Here is a 20,795-nt window from a genome sequence, read left to right on the forward strand (position 1 = left end):
TGCCCAGAGGTTGGTCTCCTAGGTGACTGAATCCTGTCACTCAACAACCAATATTAACCATCACAGCCCCCGAGGAGTGCTCTGCTATTCTCTAAGCATTTAGTCTCCGTGGCTACCAAACCCCACCCAGCCTTACTACTCCATAAAATCCACCCATGGGATGTATGACCAGCGGGGACATGGAGTCATGTTTTCCATAACACAAAACTCTATGCTTTCGGATGGCCTCCCGCCATGTTGTGTTGATGTAACCCCTCCTCCCTGGTGCCCAATCCTTTGGGTTCACAGCCAACCTAAACCCTTTCCCTGCGTTCTCATCACATGGACTCAGCATTCACTTAGTGTTTACTGGATCTTCCCAAGGTACTCCACACCTGGAATACACACACACACACACACACACACACACACACACACACACACACACACACAGAGAGAGAGAGAGAGAGAGAGAGAGAGAGAGAGAGAGAGAGAGAGAGAGAATGCAAAAGGAGGTAGAAGCATAAGAAAGGCGCAGTCCTGTTTTGAGCCTATCAAGGCATCCAGTAAATGCTTACTTTGAATCAAATCATCCTGCAAACTCCTTCCAATGTCTGTGAGATGAGTTCAGGGGGTGGGTGGGGGGAGAAGGGTTTGTCAATGGCCAAAGAAAAGAGGGGGACTTCACTCACATTGGTTCTCGACTCTAGGCGGGGACGGCTGGGATTGCAGACGTCGAGTAAGAATAAGGTAAGGTGGGGCTGATGAAAGGGGAGAACATTTTTGAGAGAGAGAGAGAGAGAGAGAGAGAGAGAGAGAGAGAGAGAGAGAGAGTGTCTTGGTCAGGTTAGCCTTCTATTATAGTTTGGTACAAAACATCTCCCCAGTTATTAGCATGTGCACCCACAGATCAGAGCAGGCAGAACCCAAAGACGCAGAGAGCAAAGGTATAACACAGCAGGAAGAGCAAGACGCCCAGCCTTTCCACCTCATTCCCGCTATGCAGAAGATACATTGTAGACACATGGGAGGACTGGGTGCTTTCAGCACGAGTAAGCTTCAAGCACCTGAAAAGTGAGCCAGGCAGCATCATGGTTCTCCCGAATACACCATAGGCATTATCTACAGCAGAACTAGAGGGACACTAGTCATGTGTTGCCCAGTGAGTGGTCAATATTGATGACTTTAAGTTGCGGTTCTTAACCTTCCTAAAGCTGCAATCCTTAAATACAGTTCGTGTTGTGCTGACCCCAAATCATAAAATCATTTCGTTGCTACTTCACTACTCTAATTTTGCTACTGCTATGAATCATAATGTGAATATCTGATGTATGACCTCTCCTCCCAAAGAGGCTGAGACTCACAGGTTGAGAACCCATTGTTTTATGTGAACTGAGAGCAAGCGGTGTTGCAGGGTTGATTTGGGGGTCTTTTCAGCAGTGCTGGGACACATGAAAGAACATCTGTATCTGTTTGATAAGTACGTCATCATCTCTGGTTAAGTCACAGCTCCACAGACGTGACTCTGCCCTATGTCTCTCTACCGTGCAGTACAGAAGCCTGTAGTAAGCCGTTACCCCCAGTATGTGACACACAGCTATGGGGACCAAACACCTGAACGCTATTCTATTTTAGACACTGTCTTGCTTTACAGTCCAAGCTGACCTGGAACTTGTGATCCTCCTGCCTCAGCCTCTCTCAGCTGGAGTTATAGACATGCGCACTGCACGGACTTAACGACTGGATTTGTAATTAAACTGAATCATGCTATAAATGCAAAACACGCATCGGATTTCCAAGGCAGGAGAAAGAGAAAACAATGTAAAATGTCTTGTTAACATCTTTCTATTGGCCAGCATTCTATCGACTAGCATCGATCAATGTCTCTAATATATTGTATTAAGTGATGTTCATTCTTTATGATAATTCTACCAAACCTTCTGACTTTTAAGAAATGCGGTTACTAGGGGAAAAAAAACCTAAGCTAACCTATGGATTACAGCAGATTCTTATGCAGGACTCTAGAAGCCTAGGGTGGATTTGGGTAAGATTAGCGGTCTCACATTTCACTGACAAAGCTGCAAATTATAGCATTTGACCAAATCCTACCCGGGGAAAATTCTCACAAAGTTGGCATTTGAAGTCAGGCATGTTTAATTTTTGTTTCTCCATATTTGCTTTTTATGCTTTTCCTCCTAACTTACGACTACAAACAAAATGAAAAGCGGCTTTTAAAAAAAATGTTGTGTGTGCGCTGGGGATTGAACTCGGAAGCTTCAAGCATGCTAATCACGTGTCCCAACACCGAGAAACACTCCCAGCCCCCATAAACTGATCTCCGAACCTAAATTACATCACACTTGCGGCTCTGTATTTTACACACACACACACACACACACACACACACACACACACACACACACACACTCCTCTACAGGGACCAGCATTCTCCCATGTGTAAAGAGACATGCCTGATTGCTAGATTAAGCAACAGAAATTAATTATTACAGTAATTACTCGGCCACTAAATGTTTGAATGCTAGACCCGACATAGCTGTCCTGGGAGCCACCTTCAGCTTTTGAATATATTAGCTTTGACAAGGCAGCTAGAGCAATGTATTTTTAAGCTGCTTTCTGGGGCTGCACTGTGCCAGGGAGAGCCAGGTGCATCTGCTGTGGTTGGAGGAGGGGCCTCAAGACCCAGGGAGAGAAATACACCGACTTCCAGCATCCAGGTCTCTGGGCCTGAAATCAATGTCTGAAAGTAAAAACCTTCAGCCTTCAGGGTGGCCACTTAGCGGAGGGTGGACAGGTGCCCAGCCTGGTGATGGTTGAGACTGGAAAATAGCTGGTATGAAGGGCTCAAATACTTGTTTTGAAGCAAGGCAGCTGTCAATCGAAAATCTCAATCATACTAAGGGAGCCAGGAGCTGTCCTGTCTGAGCGATTAAGCCAACACCTTTGGATTTCTTTCATCAGATCTTGGGCCTCTGGGTCCCCAGGGGCCAACTCTGCTTTTTTTTTCCTTCCCCTTAGGACAGCCCCTATTCACGGTGAAGACAGTCCTCCTTCAGGGACACTGTCACCTCAGGACTTAAGAGTTCAAAAGGTGATTATGCCACCGTGGGCCTTGTCTCCTGTGTGAAGACACTGCCTTTACTGAAACTGGCCCAGATGGTTGCAGGAGCAAAACTGCGACGTGAAAACCTTTACCAAGTCTTTCATTGCACCTCGAGGTGCAGTTTGAGCTCAAACCATGGGGGTTCCAGCAGAACGTTTTATGCTTGTGTTTCATAAATCCACCCAGATAAACCAGATAGCAACGTCTGGGGTCATCAGTTAATCCCCCTGGTCACAAACCTTCTGGTCTTGCTTTAGAACCCATCAGTTCTGCCCAGGAAAAGTCTAGAAACTATGAGCCCAGGTGTCTAAAAGGAGGAGGTGTTCCCTCTGAAGCTTCCTCACTTTGGGCCAAGGTAAAGAGTCCTTCTCTTGCTCCAGTCAGTGAGGCTTCCACACAAGCCTAGAATCATTTACCCCAGCTGAGTCCTGTTTCCCTTAAAGTGTATCATTGTCTATTAATACAGAGCAATTATTAATAATGGACACTGCATCAGAATCTCTGAGGCTCTGGGTTGAACATCCTAGGCTGTTATTTTATTTAACCCTTACCTAGTCGTTTCAAATCTATTTCTTGAGTGACTGTGAACTTGACAGATCCGTCAGGAGGCTCCCACTCCATTCTACGACCAGGGAGGTTGTATCGGGAAGCACATAGGACCTAGGCACCTTTACTGGCTGTGACCGTGGCTACGGCAGGGCTGGAAAACACCCTTCTCTCATGTCTTCTGGCTAGGAGGGCCCTTTCTACCAGTAGGGAAGTTTGTCTTGAAGGATGGAGACAGCTAGGGACGAGTTATTGGCCTTTAAGGTTCACACAGATAATTCTGAACTGTGGGCCACACCGTCCCTCCGAGATGCGCCATTGGGAGTGTCTTGACAGCCTCTCTGCGGGGTGGGGAGGATTGTTCTTTCTTTGTGTGAATCTCACCTTCCCCTCCTACTTCCTTGACCATGATGACCCAACCCTACACCACCTACCACCTTCCTTTACCACCCTACACCGTTGCCCACGAATCACACCCTCACCTCACGAGGGCTCTTTCTCCACCTGACGCCAAACTTCATTGCGACCACATCTTACCCACGCAAGTGTCAGCAAGTTGCCTGGAAACATCTCAGTCCTGTGTGGCAGAGCCAGGTCCCCTATCCGTTTGTTTGACCCCAGAGCACTTAGTGGAGTAGGGACCTGTAGGGTGCTGTGGGAATGTGGTGTGGGCACCTCTCCCCGAGAGCTGTCTCTCTTCTGTGGTAGCTGAGAATAGCCTCACCCGTGTCCATAGTACCGTCCTTGGCTACAGAAAGTATTTCCTGAAGTCTCGTGTTCTCCATATCCATCTGTCCAGGGTTAGATGGGTCTCACTGACAGAATATGGAGTCAAAGAAGAAACCCACGCAGATGTTTTTCTCCTGGAGGAAAGTGACTTAGAGTGGGGCTTTAGGGAAATGATGCCTGCAGCCCCTGCCCCTCGGCGTGTGCACGCATGTACAGGTCGGGGCTAAGGAACCCCAGGGGTTTGCCAGTCTCCACCTCCCTGGGGCTGAGACTATATAGATGCACATCATCTCATCCTTCAAGGGAACACACTCAGATCTTCAAACTTCTAAGGCAAGCACACTTTCATTTGGGCCATTTCTCCAGCCCCATGACCGAGTCCTAAAGTTGTGAGACTAACCCCAGGGCTTTCCATACTTCACGGTCATTCCAGCACCACTTCCTAACCATACCTCCACCAAAGTAACCAGTAGCCCAGGCCTCAGATCCCTAAACAGGCGTCAGGGAGCCCGAACCCAACATTATTCCCCTGGTGTCGCAACTGACTCACGAGGTAGCAATTTCCATGGCCAATTAGTGGGTAGAAGTCTTCGGAGTCTGCCTTGTAGACAGAAATAAACTTTGGGAAACTGTTCAACACATCAACCTTCTTAGATTTCAGATGGCCCCGTGGCAGAAAGCAGTATGCCGTTTGGCAGTTAGGTTACTGTAGTTGGCAAGAATGGCTCACAGTTGCCACAAAAGTACAGGAATGTGGCCTTTTTAAAAAAAAATATGGTTTTCCCAGCATCATGAATGGAGGATTGAAGTTCAACTTCCTCCCCTCTGAGCTCGTCAGTTTTTGGTTAGATTGCTTTTCTTCTTTTTAAATTACATTTTGGGAAATAGAATTCTGGGCATGTATTTCTGGTTGTCTTGGAAATGCAAGCCTGAGATCCCTAGGAAAGAAAGCTATGATCCCGGGGCACCCCTCCGCCCCTCTGCTGTGGTCCGTCTGGCCTTCTTGATCCTCTCCCTTGCTGGGTAAGACCAGATCTAAGACTCTAGATCTTTCCCTGGGGTTGGCAAAGAGAGAAAGCAATCTTTTTTTTTTTTTTTGGAGCTGGGGACCGAACCCAGGGCCTTGTGCTTGCTAGGCAAGCGCTCTACCACTGAGCTAAATCCCCAACCCCAGCAATCTTTAATTTCTGAAAGTTTCTTTCACTCATCTATTCCTCCATCCATTCATCCCACCACCCCCCAACACCCAACTCATTAATTTGTTGAGTATCTACTCTGTGCTAGGAAGTCCTTTAGGTGGTCCCTAGGACGCGGTGACAAATAACGTTCAGGACTTCTCTCGAGCCTTCCAGGCTAGCAGAGAATAACTGATGTGCAAATCGTTTTACAGATACTTAGTTCAGATGGTGAAAGGCGCCTTAAGGACAGCCTGAGGTGCTATGTGAGTTCCCTAAAGATGTGGCAACCACACAGAGAGAGGACATCAACCAAATAGAACGGGGAAGGAGATACATCACTTCTGCTCTCTTCCACAGGAGGCTGTGTAACAGTCTGCGGGGTCAGAGGGAGTTGAGCACTGTACCCTGGAGCCACCTCTTCCACGTCTTGTGTTTATGATGTGCAGGCAGTGACCTTGTTCTCCAGTGAGCTCTTCTGGACTGAGTAACTCACAAGGGTGTCTGTAAACTACTTAGGAGCTTTTGGACGGTCCCGCCCTTTCTCCACATGCTCAAAGCACTTGCTAGCTCTCTGCGCCTGCAGTCACATTCGGTTAATCCCTCCGTGGTGTCATAACTCTGTATCTTAGGAGAGGAGAAACTCAGACATATTCTCACCGCCATTCTGTTTTTCTCCCACGTCAGCCTTCCGGTTGGTCAGTCATGGGGTTTTGCAGAGTAAGGAGGGGAATGGTGAGAATAAGTTCTCTAGACCCAAGAAAACTTAGGAATCAATTTAATCCCACTTATAATGAAAATAATGAATACTATGGCATATCTTCTGTACAAAACACACACGCCCCTACTTCCTTGCATGTTCACCATGTATGCCAGGACTCATATGTTCTATGCTCACAGCAGACATTATTAATCAATCACGATACTTTTTATCAAACTGAACCTTCAGGAACACTCTCAATTCAACATTTTAGGCTTCATACTTCACTAAGGTTGGTGCAGGATATGAAATGCATTTGCCAGCCCGCGCTTGACTTCAATCAAGTGAGTCAACCTGGGAAGAGTGTCCAAGTAACTTACTCAGGTTGCGGATCCAAGCTTTCTGGAGGCAAATTTCCTCTTTACCCTGAGAAGATGGTTTTCAGTTTTTCCTAGTGTCCTCATGGTTCCTGGTACCCTCCTCAGGTCTCAGTGCCCCTACCTCAGATTCTGACCAGATTGTGTATTTTCTTGGACTCTCTCCTATCTTCCTTTGGTGACAGAAGACGTACAAGATGATCAGGTTCCAAGAAACTCGCTGTTCAATTCAGAGTTTCTCCTTCTGTTAGGGAATCATCACCCCAAAGGGTCTGAGAGACACGGATGGCACAACTTAACGACTGTAGCAAAACAACTGGACTTTGACTCGATAGTGTCTGTTTCCGGCCACACTGTCCGCCACTAGCAAAGATTCCCTTGTCTCCCATGAGCTTGGCGCGTTTCGAGTACTTGATTTAGATTACAAGCGGAAGGCTCAAGAAGAGCACAACTGGGTGAGGGTGGGGTGGAGGACAAGACTTAAGTATGGTTTCTGGTCCCCGCCCTAGACCTCAAGACACGGGGCTGCCCCAATCTCTTGGAGGCGGCAAGCTCTTGGTACTCAATTTGCAATGCTTTGATTCGCATGTACACTAGGGGGCGCAAGTAGGCTTGTTTTCCACCACGGCTCTAAGAAATCCAATGCAACTCTAGGGGATGGGGTATAGGAGGGCAGTCAGGAGCCACACTGTCTCTGAAAAGTGCTGAGGGTAAACAGACGTCTGAGGATGGGGTCTAAAAAGGAGGGTAACACGCTCATGAATTGCTCGAAGCTGTTTTCTGTATTTGTTTTCCCCGATCAGCCTTGGAACTTTGAGCTAGGGCTAAAAGGGCAAGTTATGTAAGGGCCTGGGCTGCTGCCATATTAGGCTGCCAGGCTCTCAGCCTCAGGGTGAGTCAACACCTGGGAGCTGGTGGCCTAGAGCGGCGCTTTCAAGTTGGCTGAGACTGAACCACTACAGTAAAGCCAGTGTTTGACCCATTCCTGAGCCAGGCAGGCGGGCAGGAGACTCAGGTCTATGGAAAGAAAGGCCCTACATACCTTTGCTCTGGAAAGACGGGTCGTGCTTTGGGCCCCAAATTGCAAGAACTCTTTTACCAAACAGACCTGTGCGCCACTGACCTACTTTTTCCGTAGAGTAGACAGAAGCCAGCCCAGGAGTACACAGCCTTCTTTTCCACCCGATTCCTCCAATGCCTCCAACAGTGGCCTTGCTGTCCCAGGCCAGGGAACTACGGGTGTGGACCGTACTTTCCTGGCCCACCGAAGGGAAATGAGCGGAGGAAATCCGCACAAGGGTTTTTACTGCCAAATATTTCTTTCCCTAGGAAGACAGTACATTCAAACCACTGAGTGGAGACTGGAGTTAGGCCAGCCATAAACTATCCTAATGAAGACTAATCGGGAACTACAATTACTGTTGACTTCAGAATGCAAACATGAACTTTAGACAGCGATCCCTATCAGCCGGTGAGGCCGGGCACAGATGCCGATCACTGTTTTCTGCCGTTGCTTAGCAATGGAAAATGAACTGTTCCTGCCTCTTATCACGGGGGGTGGAGGTAGGACAATGAGCTTTATTGGACTGAATAGATATAAAATTAGTTTATTTTTTTCTCACTTGGAGAAGGCAATTGGTAATAAAGAGAATGTCTTGGAAGAGGGCACCCACAGAAGTTGGGGGAGGAGGGTCGCCTCCCTTTTCTCTACCTCCACGGATCCTAACCAGCCTTGGGTTTTCCTCCACAGATAAAAGTTTGAATTTTGCCCGGGAGGGACCCTCCAGAATTATCATTAAAGAAAATATACGCAAAGGTAAACCACAGACCAGCGTGAAAATGAGATGAAGAATGAAGTCTTAGTAACAAGGAGGTTAAGGGTGCCCCAAAACCCACTGACCAGGATAAATAACTGAATGTAATGTTGAATATAGACATCTTAGGGTCTCTGTGCTTGGCACTGTATTAGATCATATGTTAGATGATATGTGTTGATTTGTGGGTAAAAGAAATATTGTAGAAAATCAAAATTGGTACCCTCCCCCCAATTCACAGTGAAGAAGATACACAAGTGTAAAGCCATTTCTCCCCTTTAGTCTCAAGCTCCTGTGTGGTATGTGATTTTTCTCCTGTCTCTCTCACACATTATAGAACAGAAGGGTCCCATGCTGCCCTCTCCACAACAGAGTGTGGTGATATCCACTGGAAGGTCTTGTTGTCTCACAGAGGAACTTCCTCCTTCTGTAGGGAGGGTCTCCTTCTACAGTCCTTGTGCTGACCTCACCTGAACCTATAGCGAGGTAAGTGGCTTTGGTGCGAGAAACCCACGGATGCTTCCTGGGAAGGACCTTAGCCTCCACTAACATACATGGTCGGCTAGAAATTGCCAGATACACTGTTCCCGAAACAACAGGCTGAGCACAGGGCTGGCAGCTGATGGCAAAACCACCCCCTTCCTATGCTTTCTGAACAAGGACTCAACTGTGTAGCTGGTCAGACTCTGACTCACAGTCATCCTGAACCAACCTTCTCAATGCTGGGATTATAGGTGTGGGCCACCACTCCTGACCATCCCTTTTATCACCAGCATTCATGGTAATTGTGCCCATTGAGAAGTTTTGGATAAAATCACATGGACTTGTCAATAGCAAATCTTTTTTTATTATTTATTTAAAATCAATACATAGGGTTTGACTCAATGCACATTAGGGTAAATATCGAAGCCTAAAGATGTCCACTTCATTCCTAGAACCCATCACTATGACCTCATACCACAGAAAGATTTTGCAGATGGAATTGGATTAAGGATTTTTGAGATATAAATCCTGGGCTCTTCTTTTTGGTGACAAAGGTTCTTATGGAGAAGAAAGGCCAAGTTTCAACGGTAACGGGGAAAGATCTAAAGACACTAGGCTTCTGGAGTTAACAAGAGAGCAAGAGGCCATGAGCCCCAAAACCCAGAAGAGTCAGAAACACACTCTCTCCAAGTGCTTCCCCAAGAAACACATCTCCTTCCCATCTTGACTTTAGCCAGGGGAAGGAAACAGTAGAATTCTGACCTCTGGCACCACAAGAGAATCCTATGATGATATTCTAAGGCACGGAATTTGTGCTGATTTGTTCCAACAGGAATAAGAATTGGGACAGATAAACTAGTATTATATCTCCAGAGAAGTATATTAAAAACCCACCCTCCGCCTTCTAAAAGACTTAAGTGCATGATCTCTCTGTTTTTCAGCTTTAACTTCTGCTTGGTGGCCTTTCCCCCATGTATACATGTTCTCACGTTTGTAATACGTTAATGAGTCAAAACAACTTTGTCATAACATCCACTTATGATTAAAAAAATTTTGGTAATCTCGGGATCCAAAGAAATTTCTTTAACCCAAGATGAGCTATCTCCCTAAAGTGCATAATAAACATTATATTTAAAGGCTCAAATGCTGTTTAAGAAGCCTTGCTTTCATTCACTGCTGCCAAGCAAGTGCTACCCATGCAATAAAATGGGAAACTAGACAGAAAAGAAGCGAGGATTGGGAGCTGCATGGCAAATGCAGTCTAAAGGGCAGAGTTCACTTGAGCTCACTTCAAGGGTAAACTCCCCTGTAGTGGACATGCCTCAGTGGCAGGAGCTTGAGGTGACTACTCACACTGTATCTGCTGTCAGAAAGCAGACGGTGAACGCCAGTACCCAATGCTTTCCTCTTTCTCTTCTGCTTTCCCAAGCCGGGGAAGAGATACTGCTAGGAACTCTGGGTCTCCCGTCTCAGTTAACCCACTCAAGATAATCCCTCAACGGGTCCCAGAGACCTGTCTCCCAGGTGAGGCAGCAGAGCCAGTCAAGTCGGTGAACAACACTAACCATTGCGAAATCAAAGAAGCAAGGTAGACATGAACTAATACTCTCAGAAAAACATTCATAGCTCTACGGATAGGTTATAAGAATTAACAAGTGTGGTTAGTAAGAGTAAGGATAAAAGAATGATATAAAAGTGAGTAATTATATATTGGCAGAAAGTTACAAAACATAGTTTAAAAGCACACAGTTTTCAACAGTAATTCTATCAAATAGTGGGAGGGAGACTGTGATGGAAAGGACTAAAAATAAATATAACAATTAATAAGAATTTTTGTAGAAAACGTATGACGCTTATTAAAACCTAATAATAAGTGGTCTGTAAACATGGTTCTGGTCAACATGCCAATAAGTTTATTCGTGGGGCTTGCTGAGTGGTTCTTTAAGCTGCTCAGTATGTGTTCAGGGTCTGTTCTCCTGACTGTGGAGGTAGGCCTCTACCACAGACCTGCTCTGCCAGGTCCTCTGGCAGGCCAAGAAGCATCCCAGCTTGATTCCTTCCTCTCATCACAGTTACTGGAACAGAAGTTCCTGCAGCAGCACTGTACGTAATGTGCCTAGCATTGCTCAATCCAGATGTTAGCTGGGGCAGGAAGAGTAACTCCGAGCTTGGAACGAGTTCTACTCTGAATGTGGACTGCTGCAAACTAAAGAGAGAAGGCCCCGACCTCTAAACCACAAGCTTCACCATAGCGCCGCTGTGACCAAGGTATTTCAGAAGCCATCGGCACAGTTCTCCACTTAAGCAGGAAGAAATGCTTCTCCTCTGCGTGCACGAAATCATGTTGATTTGGGGAAATTTGCTACACTGATCGATACATCTCTGAGACTTGGGGGGTGGGGAGCTAAGGGGAGACTGAGCTCTTAAATAGTGTCTCGTCTCACAGTCATGGTAATTAAGAAAACATGTTGTTTATGCAGGTCAATAACCAGAGCCATAGAATATAAAATGGAGCCTAGGAATATATGGACCCATTATATAGAAGTCTAATTAGTTGAAATGCTGATAGAACAAATCAAAGGAGGAGATGTCTAAAAAATATCTGATAATACAAAGGCACAATGTGAAGGGCACCTGCATGTCCCCCTACTGGGAATACATACTGGTTTTGTTTGTTTTGGGTTAGTTGGTTGGTTGGTTTTGTGTGTGTGTGTGTGTGTGTGTGTGTGTGTGTGTGTGTGTGTAATGATGGTGTTTTTTTAAATAACAAAACCAGGCGTTATGAAGATACACATACTCTGAACTCAGCTGTTCTTCCCTAGATAAATGGCATCAGAAAGAATCATTGCATTTTTGCATCAGCAGTCTTTGTCCAACTCATGCTTCTATCAGTAGAGAATGGAAAATCTGGGGTAGAGTCTCAAAGGATAATATTATGAAAAAAATAGAGGCGCCTATGCCTACATCCATTTGCAGGTGTTATCTACAGAAATCGAATGCCAAAGAAAGCATTCGATGTCCTCCTATTAGTATTTGTATGAAATTCAAACACCAGTAAGTGGAAAGGACCTCCATATTGACACTTGAACCTTCCAATAATACACCGATGTGATGGCAAGAAAACAAAAGCTGGAAACATTGTTCACAATTGTCTCTGTATCTTAGTTCTGTAGTAGAAGTAGAGGCCCAGTGCAAACTGCTATGCCCCACAGCACAGAGATTTACAGCAGGTCAGAGAACTTCTTCTATAGGAACCCAGTGTTGGCCTTCACACAGGAAAATTCATAGCAAAATAAAAGAAAAAGAAACAGTTTGAAGAAATGAAACAAAAGCCGGACCTGGTTAGGGTATTGGTGCTATTGGAAACAATTTAAATAACCACGATCAATAGCTTAATATCAAGAATGGGTAGCTAGACATTTAAAAACCAGTTGGATACAGGAGCAGAAGGATGGAAATCCTAAGAGGAGAAAAGAACCACCAAAGTACAGAGCAAAACCACTGTACCATAAACAAAGAGTGTCGTAGGCACCCTAACCCCACTAGAGAGGGTTTAAAGCACACAGTTGAGTCAACTTGTTATATTCAGTTGTGAGCATCTGTAGATGCTGCTATCCATAAGAAGACCTGGAACCAAAATTATTCCCTAACTCACAATTTTGAAATTAATTATCTGGCAATTGAGCAAGACGCTGCTGGAGAACACAGGGTTCTAAGAAGAGAAGTGAAAATAAGCAAAGATATTTTTAAGGTGATGAAAATGGAAGCCAGCTTTACCAGAAACTGTGCATAGTGAAAGCAGTGCCTATGTGGAAAGTTCTAGCACTTAGTGGATATATTAGAGGAGAAGAAATATCTAAAATCAATAACCTATTCTTCCACCTCCTGAAACTAGAAGAAGGAGAACGAATGAAATCTGAAGTAAGCAGAAGAAAAGAAAAAAAAAAAGAAATTACAGCAGAAATCAAGAAATCAATAGAGAAAATAAATGACTCCAAATGCTAGTTCCCTGAAAAAAATCCATAGTGTCAGCCTCCAGCCAAGAGGAGAGAGAGAGAGAGAGAGAGAGAGAGAGAGAGAGAGAACAATACTAATATCAGAAATGAAAAAAGACATCACTACAGATCCCACAGATATTGAAAGAACAGCAGCACAATGTAAGTAATTCCAAACCATAATATAGGTTAAATGGACCAACTCCTTAAATAATACAGTCTGTGGTCAAAATCAAGAAACATTTAACAGGGTCTATTCAATAAGTTGAATCAACCACATTTCCAAACAGAATGAGCCAGCCCCAAATGACTCATTTGTGAATTCTGCAAAACACTTGAGGAAGAAATTATGCCATTTTTACTATAGATTTCAATATAGAAGCAAAGAAACTACCTCATAACTCATTTTGTAATATTAGCAACACCTTAATACCAAAACAAGGATGAGACATTACCAACATCCCAAAAAGAATGTACCAATAGTGCTCACGAATACAGACTCAAAATCTTCAAGCAAATATTAACAAGTCCAGTCTAGTACCACATTGAAAGAGTGACATGCCACAGCCAAGTGGGTCTTAGATCCTGAGTCTGCAAGCCTGGTTCAAAATGAAGTGAATTACTGTAGTCCGTCACATTAAGATGTCAAAGAAGATACACCACACGATAACATTGATAGATTCAGGAAAAGCAAAGGCTGGAGAGATGGTTCAACACTGAAGATCATTTCTCCACTTTCGGAGAACCAGAGCTTGGTTACAGCACCCACACCCACACCCACACCCACACCCACACCCACACCCACACCCACACCCACACCCACACCCACACCCACACCCACACCCACACCCACACCCACACCCACACTGGGCAGCTCACAACTGCCTGTAACTGCGGCCCCATGGGATCCAATGCCTTCTAGCCTCCGCAGGCACTTACACACACGTCTCTCACACATACTTTTTTAAGTAAGCATTTGACAAAATCCAATACTACTTATAGTGAAAACTGTCAGCAAATTAGAAATAGAGTGCTTTCTCTCTCTTTAAGATTATTTATTTTATCTATATGATTACGCTATTGCTGTCTTCAGATATAGCAGAAAAGGGCATTGGGCCCCATTACAGATGGTTGTGAGCCATCATCATGTGGTTGCTGGGAATTGAACTCAGGACCCTTGGAAGAGCAGTCAGTGCTCCTAACTACTGAGCCGTCTCTCCAGCCCTAGAGTGCTTTCTTTACTTGGTTATAATAGCTGCGGTATTAATGACATCATATTCAATGGGGAAGAACCAGAAGTTTCTCACTAAGATCAAGGGTGCTCCCTCTCATTGCTCTTTCTAAAAAATGTTCTAGAGGTCCTGGCAGATACAGCAAGACTAGGAGAGAAGGTGAAGAGATGGGGAAGGAAGACAAGCACGTCTTTGGTCATTTATGGCTTCATTCTCTATGTGGAAAATTCAAAGGGATTAGAAAGCAAAAAATAAAACCCTTCCTGGAACTAATGAGTAATTACGGTAGGTCAAGGGACAGAAAGTCAATAGACAAGAATCAATTGCTTACCTACATACCAGCACAGACCAAGTACAGTTAGAACTTCAGAATGTAGGGGCTGGGGATTTAGCTCAGTGGTAGAGTGCTTGCCTAGCAAGCACAAGGCCCTGGGTTTGGTCCCCAGCTCCGAAAAAAAAAAGAATTTCAAAATGTGATGCCAGGTCAGCTCTCACCACACACGTACAAGAGATAGACCTGGGTACAAATCTAACAAAATGGGTATAAGGTCTTACAACGAGGTCTGCAAAGTTCCAATGAGTGAAAATATAAAAGCACGGGGAGTACTAGTGTTAATGGATAGGAACACTCAGTCTCACCACAATGCCACCTCTTCCCAACTCAAACTAAATCCCCAGCAAGCCATTGGTAGCCATCAACAAATTATTCTAAAATTTTACACAGAGGGACAAAGGACCCAGAATAGTCACTAACACAGGACTGAAGATTGAAAACAACAAAGTCCAATGATTGACAGCCCCTTGTTTCGAGACTTAGAGAGTTATTAGTAGTTAGAGCTGTGCCAGTGCCCACATCAGGAAACAGAAAAAAAACTTTAGGTGTCTTGATCTCAGCTCACCGGTCCATGCCTGTTCTTAGAAGTACTTCCTTTCCATGATAGACTAAGCTATTCCCATTCCTAAAATATGAAATAAATACATAGACAAATAGATAAACAAATCAAGAGCACAGACTAGGACTCCCAGAAACTGATTCACTTTGATATAATTAGCCAGTCTTTGACAAAGGAGGAAGAACAACTCACTGGAGAGAGGACACTCTTTACAAAATGGTCCTTGAGTCACTGGGCATCAGAAGGTAAACAGAGCCTAAACACAGACCTTCCTCTTTCCTTCATGGAAATTAATGCAAAATGGGCCACAGATTTAAACACAAAAATGAAAAAATATAAACTCACAATGCACTCACTAGTTTTATGTCAACTTGAAACAAGTTATGGTCATCTGAGAGGGAAAAAAAAACAACTGAGAAAATGCCTCAGAATGACTGTAAGCAGACAAACCTGTAGGACATTTTCTTTTCTTCTTTTTGTCCACGTGGAGAGGTTTAATGAGAGAAGAAGAGGAGAGGAGAGGAAAGGAGGCTGGCCATGAGCAGGTGGAGGGAGGGGGGATAGAGAGAAGGGACAGGGAACGGGGCAGGAGCAGAGAAGCAAAGAACAAAGAGAACAAGCAGGACATTTTCTTAATTAGTGATTGACAGAGGATGGCCCAGCCCATTGTGGGTAGGGACACCCCTGGGCTGGTGGTTCTGGACCCTATGAGAAAGCAGGCTGAGCAAGCCACGAGGATCAAGCCATTAAGCAGCACTCCTTTGAGGCCTCTGCATCAGCTCCTGCCTCCCGGTTCCTGCCTGGTTTGAGCCCTCCCTTGGTTTCTCTCAATGGACTGTGACTCAGGATATGTAAGCCAAAGAAGCCCTTTCCTCCCCAGGTTGCTTCGGTCATGGTGCTCCACGACAGTAATAGAAACCCTAAGACACCTCAAAAGCCTTAATAAATAAATGCACAATCTTGGGTTTGCCGGTAAGTTTTTAGAAACAAATCAAAGACATCCATGAAAGAAAGAATTGGTACACGGGACTTCATTAAAACTAGAACTTTTTCTATGAGAGTTACTGTCAGGGGAATGATAACACAAGTCACAAATGAAAAGAAAACATTTGCAAGAGACACGTCTGATAAAGGCCTGTCACACAACTTGCAGAGAGAATGTATAATTCAAGTAGAAGAATGCAAAGGACCCAATTAAAAATGGCCCCTAAAACCAAAACAGCTCATCAAAGGAGATATTTAGATGGCAAACCAGCGTACAAGATGCCACACATCAGATCTCATCAGGGAAACACAAGTGTGAGGGGGAGACATCACTATCCAGCGCAGAGCGCTCTTCCCCCAAATGTTGCAGGATGTGGATGTGGAGGTATTGGAGTCTCTCTGGGTAATGGTAGCATTGCTCTGGTTCCAGAGGGATAAGAGTTCATCCTGGCAGCAAGTAGCAGGCATGGTGAGAGGAACAGAAGCTGGGGCTCCCATCTTCAAATACAAACACAAAGCAGAGAGAGAGAGAGAGAGAGAGAGAGAGAGAGAGAGAGAGAGAGAGAGAGAGAGAGAGAGGAGTTGGAATCTTTAAACTCTCAAAGCCTGTCATTGGAGGAGCGGGAAAGAAGTTTGAAGGAAGAGGAGACTAGGAGAAAGGAGACAGGAGGGAGAGAGGGGCAGAGAAGCCATGGCAGGACAAGATGGCAGGTAATGTTAAGATTCTGCTCTGTGTATTTACAGGTTGTTATTAATGTTCTCAAGGGATGGATAGTACCAGGCTTTGTATGTTTAAGTGGGCAATTATGTCTTATCAATTGGGTCAAAGATTATTGTGTTGTGTGTTCTTTTATGTGAGGGTCTGAGTGTAGGAAAACGTGTGACTGGGATGTGTTTCCACCAAGATATCTAGCAGATATCTTGGGGCACCGCAGTGTGGACCTAGCGGGGTAAAAGACAACTTTACTTTTTTATTTTTATTTTTATATTTTTACAACAACACTATATCTCCCCAGACAGTGTCACAGGTAGAGCCTGTGAGGGATATTTCTCACTCAAACCACTACACATGTGACTTGCTTTTTTCTTCCACTTGTTGCTTATAATAGACTCCCCGGCAGACACTCTATGTTCTTGGCATCCTCGGCATCCCGAGGTCCCCCCATTGTGGTTTGGGTTTCACCATCACAGCTCCAAGCATTGTCCTCGTAAAGGCTACCTGCAGCAATTCAATCCTGTCACACATGACCTCGCTTCAAGGACTCTTCCTTCAGTGTCCTTGTAGGTACCTCCATGACCTTGTAACTCTCACACGCTGCATGTCCGCAAAGCCAGAACCATCCAGTGGATAACACCAAGTTCTGTTGCCAGGTTGAGCACTAGCCAGGGCTCTGTGGACCATGGTCACGGCAGCAGCCTTTGTCTGGGCAGTTAAATCTGGAGAAACAAGCCCTTACAATGGCTCTTCCAGGAGCCGGTTACCGGGGAGTAGCTCTCTTATTCAAAGGAAAATGATTTAAATGAGTTTGACATTTTACACCTTGGAATCTGTGCAGGATGAGACGTTGCCAAATACCTAACATGCCCTTGTGGCGCCTTTCTGTTCTGCTCCGTACCCCCAGTTTTCATGGCAAACCTGGCACATGGCAAACACAGGCACTGATAAGCATCCCATAGGCTGAATGGTAGGCTGTCTTGAAAGTTCCTGTGCCAAAGCAGAGTCCATTTTACTTCTGCTTTCAGTTTCACTCGACAGTTTAGGACACAGGCAAACTATGGCCAAGTGCTTTAAGTTAAGTAGAACATAACACAAGTAGCCTGCAGTTCAATGACCAATGGGTCCTTGTTCCCATCTGAAACCTCACGGGAGGTCTTTACTGTCCGCATGTCTTCCTGCATAGTGATGTCCGAGCTCCCACAAGAACTGCTTATTCAGCTCTGCTCACAGAGTTTCGGAGCTTTCCAACTCTGAATCTCCAAACTTCCAAACTCCTCTCATAGATCAGCTCGAAAGACTTAGGACCTCCCCCCACCCCCCATGGTCAGCATTAATCACAGACATGACCCTGATTCTCAGAGCCAACTTTACATAGAAGTAAATTTGAATTACTTTGATCCTCCAAAGCCTGGCGGATACAAAATAGGAAAGGGAAATTTTATTTGGGCTCTGGATTTTAAGAGTTCAGCCAGTGACTTCTTAGCCTCATGCACTTGAGCATCATGGAGGGAGGAGCACGTGTCAGAGAAGAACTGTTTACATCACAGCTGATATGAAGCAGAGAGCGACAGATGTAGCCAACAACAATACATCCCTAAGGCCCAGCTCCCAGAGAACTACGTCCTCCTTCTAGGTCCAACCTCCCCAGATTTCCAGGCTCTCCCAAAATAGCAGCATCAGTCGGAGCATCCAAACCTGGACCTGTGAGAGGCAATTGAGATTCAAACCCTGCTGGTCATGATGGTGCGTGCCTTTAACCCCAGTACTCAGGAAGCAGAGACAACTTGGTCTATAGTGTGAATTCTGGGCCACCCAGGGCTGCATAGTCAGACCCTGACTCAAACAAAACAAATGGACAAGGTTTCTAATCATGATACTGTTCCCTTGAGGTAGTAGAGACCCACAATAGGTGCCGGAAGAAATCCTTCATTTCTTTTTCTTTTCTCGTTCATCAATGAAATACTACCATACTATGAGCCTGCAACTATTTCATTTGCCAAAAGAACAATAACAGAAGAGTGTGACAAACAGGCAATGATCAGAAAAGAGTCTCTCTGAGAATGTCTGAATTCAAGGTAAGTCCTGCTCTGCTTTTACAGAGAAAAATAACCATCGTAGACACCAATTGTTCAATAATTTGCATATTAATATTTAAAGTAACGAACGTTGGCTCATTGGCATCCTTTCAATCCTTAGAGAATCTTCTCCTGTGTCAGATAGAAAGAGTTGTCTGGACTCCTCTCATCTTTTTCTTCCCTGTACTAACTCCGGTTTGTAATTTACTCATCTAAATCCAGTCTCTTCACCAGACTGTGCTGCACTTGTGGGCAAGGGTATGTGAGCTGGTTCAACCCATGTGCTCAAAACACACCAAGCAAATTATGTTGCTTAATAAATATTCATCCAAGCTCCCAAACAACGGAGGTGAGCGATCACCTTCTCTCTATTTGCATATGAGTAACCCAGAGCTCAGGGAAGCTTTCAGACTGGTGATCCAGTAGAAGATGGTGGACGGACTGCTGAGCAGACATTCTTGGCAGTAATGGCCTTCCATTTCTAAATTCCATGGAGAAGCTATCTCCCAAAGGAACCTTCAGAACTCTGTAGCAACATCTGCTGGCCAGGAGGGGTCAGGAGACAAACTCCCCAAGTTCCTTCACATTACCTATGTGGTCTCCATGCTTCTCAGAATCAAGGAGTATCCATCGGGTTACCATCGTGAGCCTGGGGGGTAGGGTTAACATATGAACCATCTCCTCTGCTCTTTGTAGTGACTTCATGAGCAACAGTAAGCCTCAGGATTGTGTGCTGCAATGGGGGAGCTTCAGGCCATCTTTGTTTAGCACTGCTCACAATCCCACATATGAATGGTGGCTCACCGTCGGTGGACAGGTGTTTAACAGGAAATTGGGAAACATTACCTAGAGCCTTAGAGTCTATCTTTTAAAGATTAATAATAATCATGTGTTATGTATTATATATTTATGGTAACATTAATTATCATAATTTCTGTGATTAATAACAATTAACAATTGCTATTATAATTTTAAATTATATGAATGTGTGTGTGTCTATGCACACGATGGTAGACGTCCTTGGAGGCCAGTGGTATCAGATCTCCGTGAAGCTGGAGTTGTAGGTGGTTATAAGCTGTGAGTAGGAATTGAACTCAGACCCAGTGCAAGAGCTGTGCACACTCTTAACTGTTAAACTCTCTCTCCAGCCCCCATATATGAGGTATTAAAAAGAACAAAATCCAGCTGAGCACCATTTACTAGCTCAGCTCATTGAGTGCCTTTACATCAATCAGCCTAAGAGCCCATCTGTAATCCCAGGAAACCTTTCAGACTTAGGCAAACTCCACTGTTGCTCATCTTAATGTATAAGATGCCACCACTGTCTTACTCTTCTGTTGCTGTAACAAAACACCCAGAGCTGGATAATTTATAAAAAGGCAACTGTTTATTAAATACCCAATGCTGGGACTATAGGAGTGTGCCGCTGGTATCTACCTGGCTTCTGCTGATGGCCTCAGGAGGAACAGACAAGGAAGTGGGGAATGAGAATGTCAACAGGGATCTCACAGCAAGGGACACTGGAGGGACTCAGCTGAGTTTGCAAAAGCGGTTCTCGCTACAACTAACTCACCATCTTTCATGGTGGTGGAGTCCCCGTGAGTCACTTATCTCCTAAAAATGCCACCACTTTTTAACTCTGTCACATTGAGGATCAAACCCTAACCTACATTTCGGTGGGTCCGTACCATAGCATGCACCTCCTTTCTCAGGAGATTTGGGGAAGACCACAGCATTCTTTGTGCACGAAAGGATGGACTGGAATAGTATGTATGTATGTATATGTGTGTGTGTGTGTGTGTGTGTGTGTGTGTGTTGAATGAAGGTTGGGTCCTCAGGCTGTGGTGCTGTTGGGAGATACCAGAACACTTAGAGAGCGGGACTCAGTGAAAGAAAGTTAAGTCACTGGACCTGGCATTGAGGTGCGAGCCTCTTCCTTTCTCTGTCTTTTTGTTCTTGTTTTCACTTCCCAAC

The 20,795-nt window shown here is 44.9% G+C and overlaps 1 long non-coding RNA gene across 5 annotated transcripts in view; it reads left to right on the plus strand.

Moving 5' to 3' along the window:
• The window catches only part of LOC102550434 (uncharacterized), a 40,880-nt gene that overhangs the window by 12,330 nt on the left and 7,755 nt on the right, over window positions 1–20,795 (plus strand). For 2 of the 5 annotated variants that reach the window (XR_010052799.1, XR_010052800.1), the window contains exons 4-7: window positions 690–8,098; window positions 8,378–8,443; window positions 8,779–8,927; window positions 15,925–18,821. This is a non-coding gene — a long non-coding RNA (uncharacterized LOC102550434). The remainder of the gene's footprint in view (window positions 1–689; window positions 8,099–8,377; window positions 8,444–8,778; window positions 8,928–15,924; window positions 18,822–20,795) is intronic. The other 3 variants (XR_010052802.1, XR_010052801.1, XR_005506187.2) reach the window with 3 other exon arrangements.

This window comes from Rattus norvegicus, chromosome 6 (genome assembly GCF_036323735.1).
Source record: "Rattus norvegicus strain BN/NHsdMcwi chromosome 6, GRCr8, whole genome shotgun sequence".
Taxonomy (NCBI): Eukaryota; Metazoa; Chordata; class Mammalia; order Rodentia; family Muridae; genus Rattus; species Rattus norvegicus.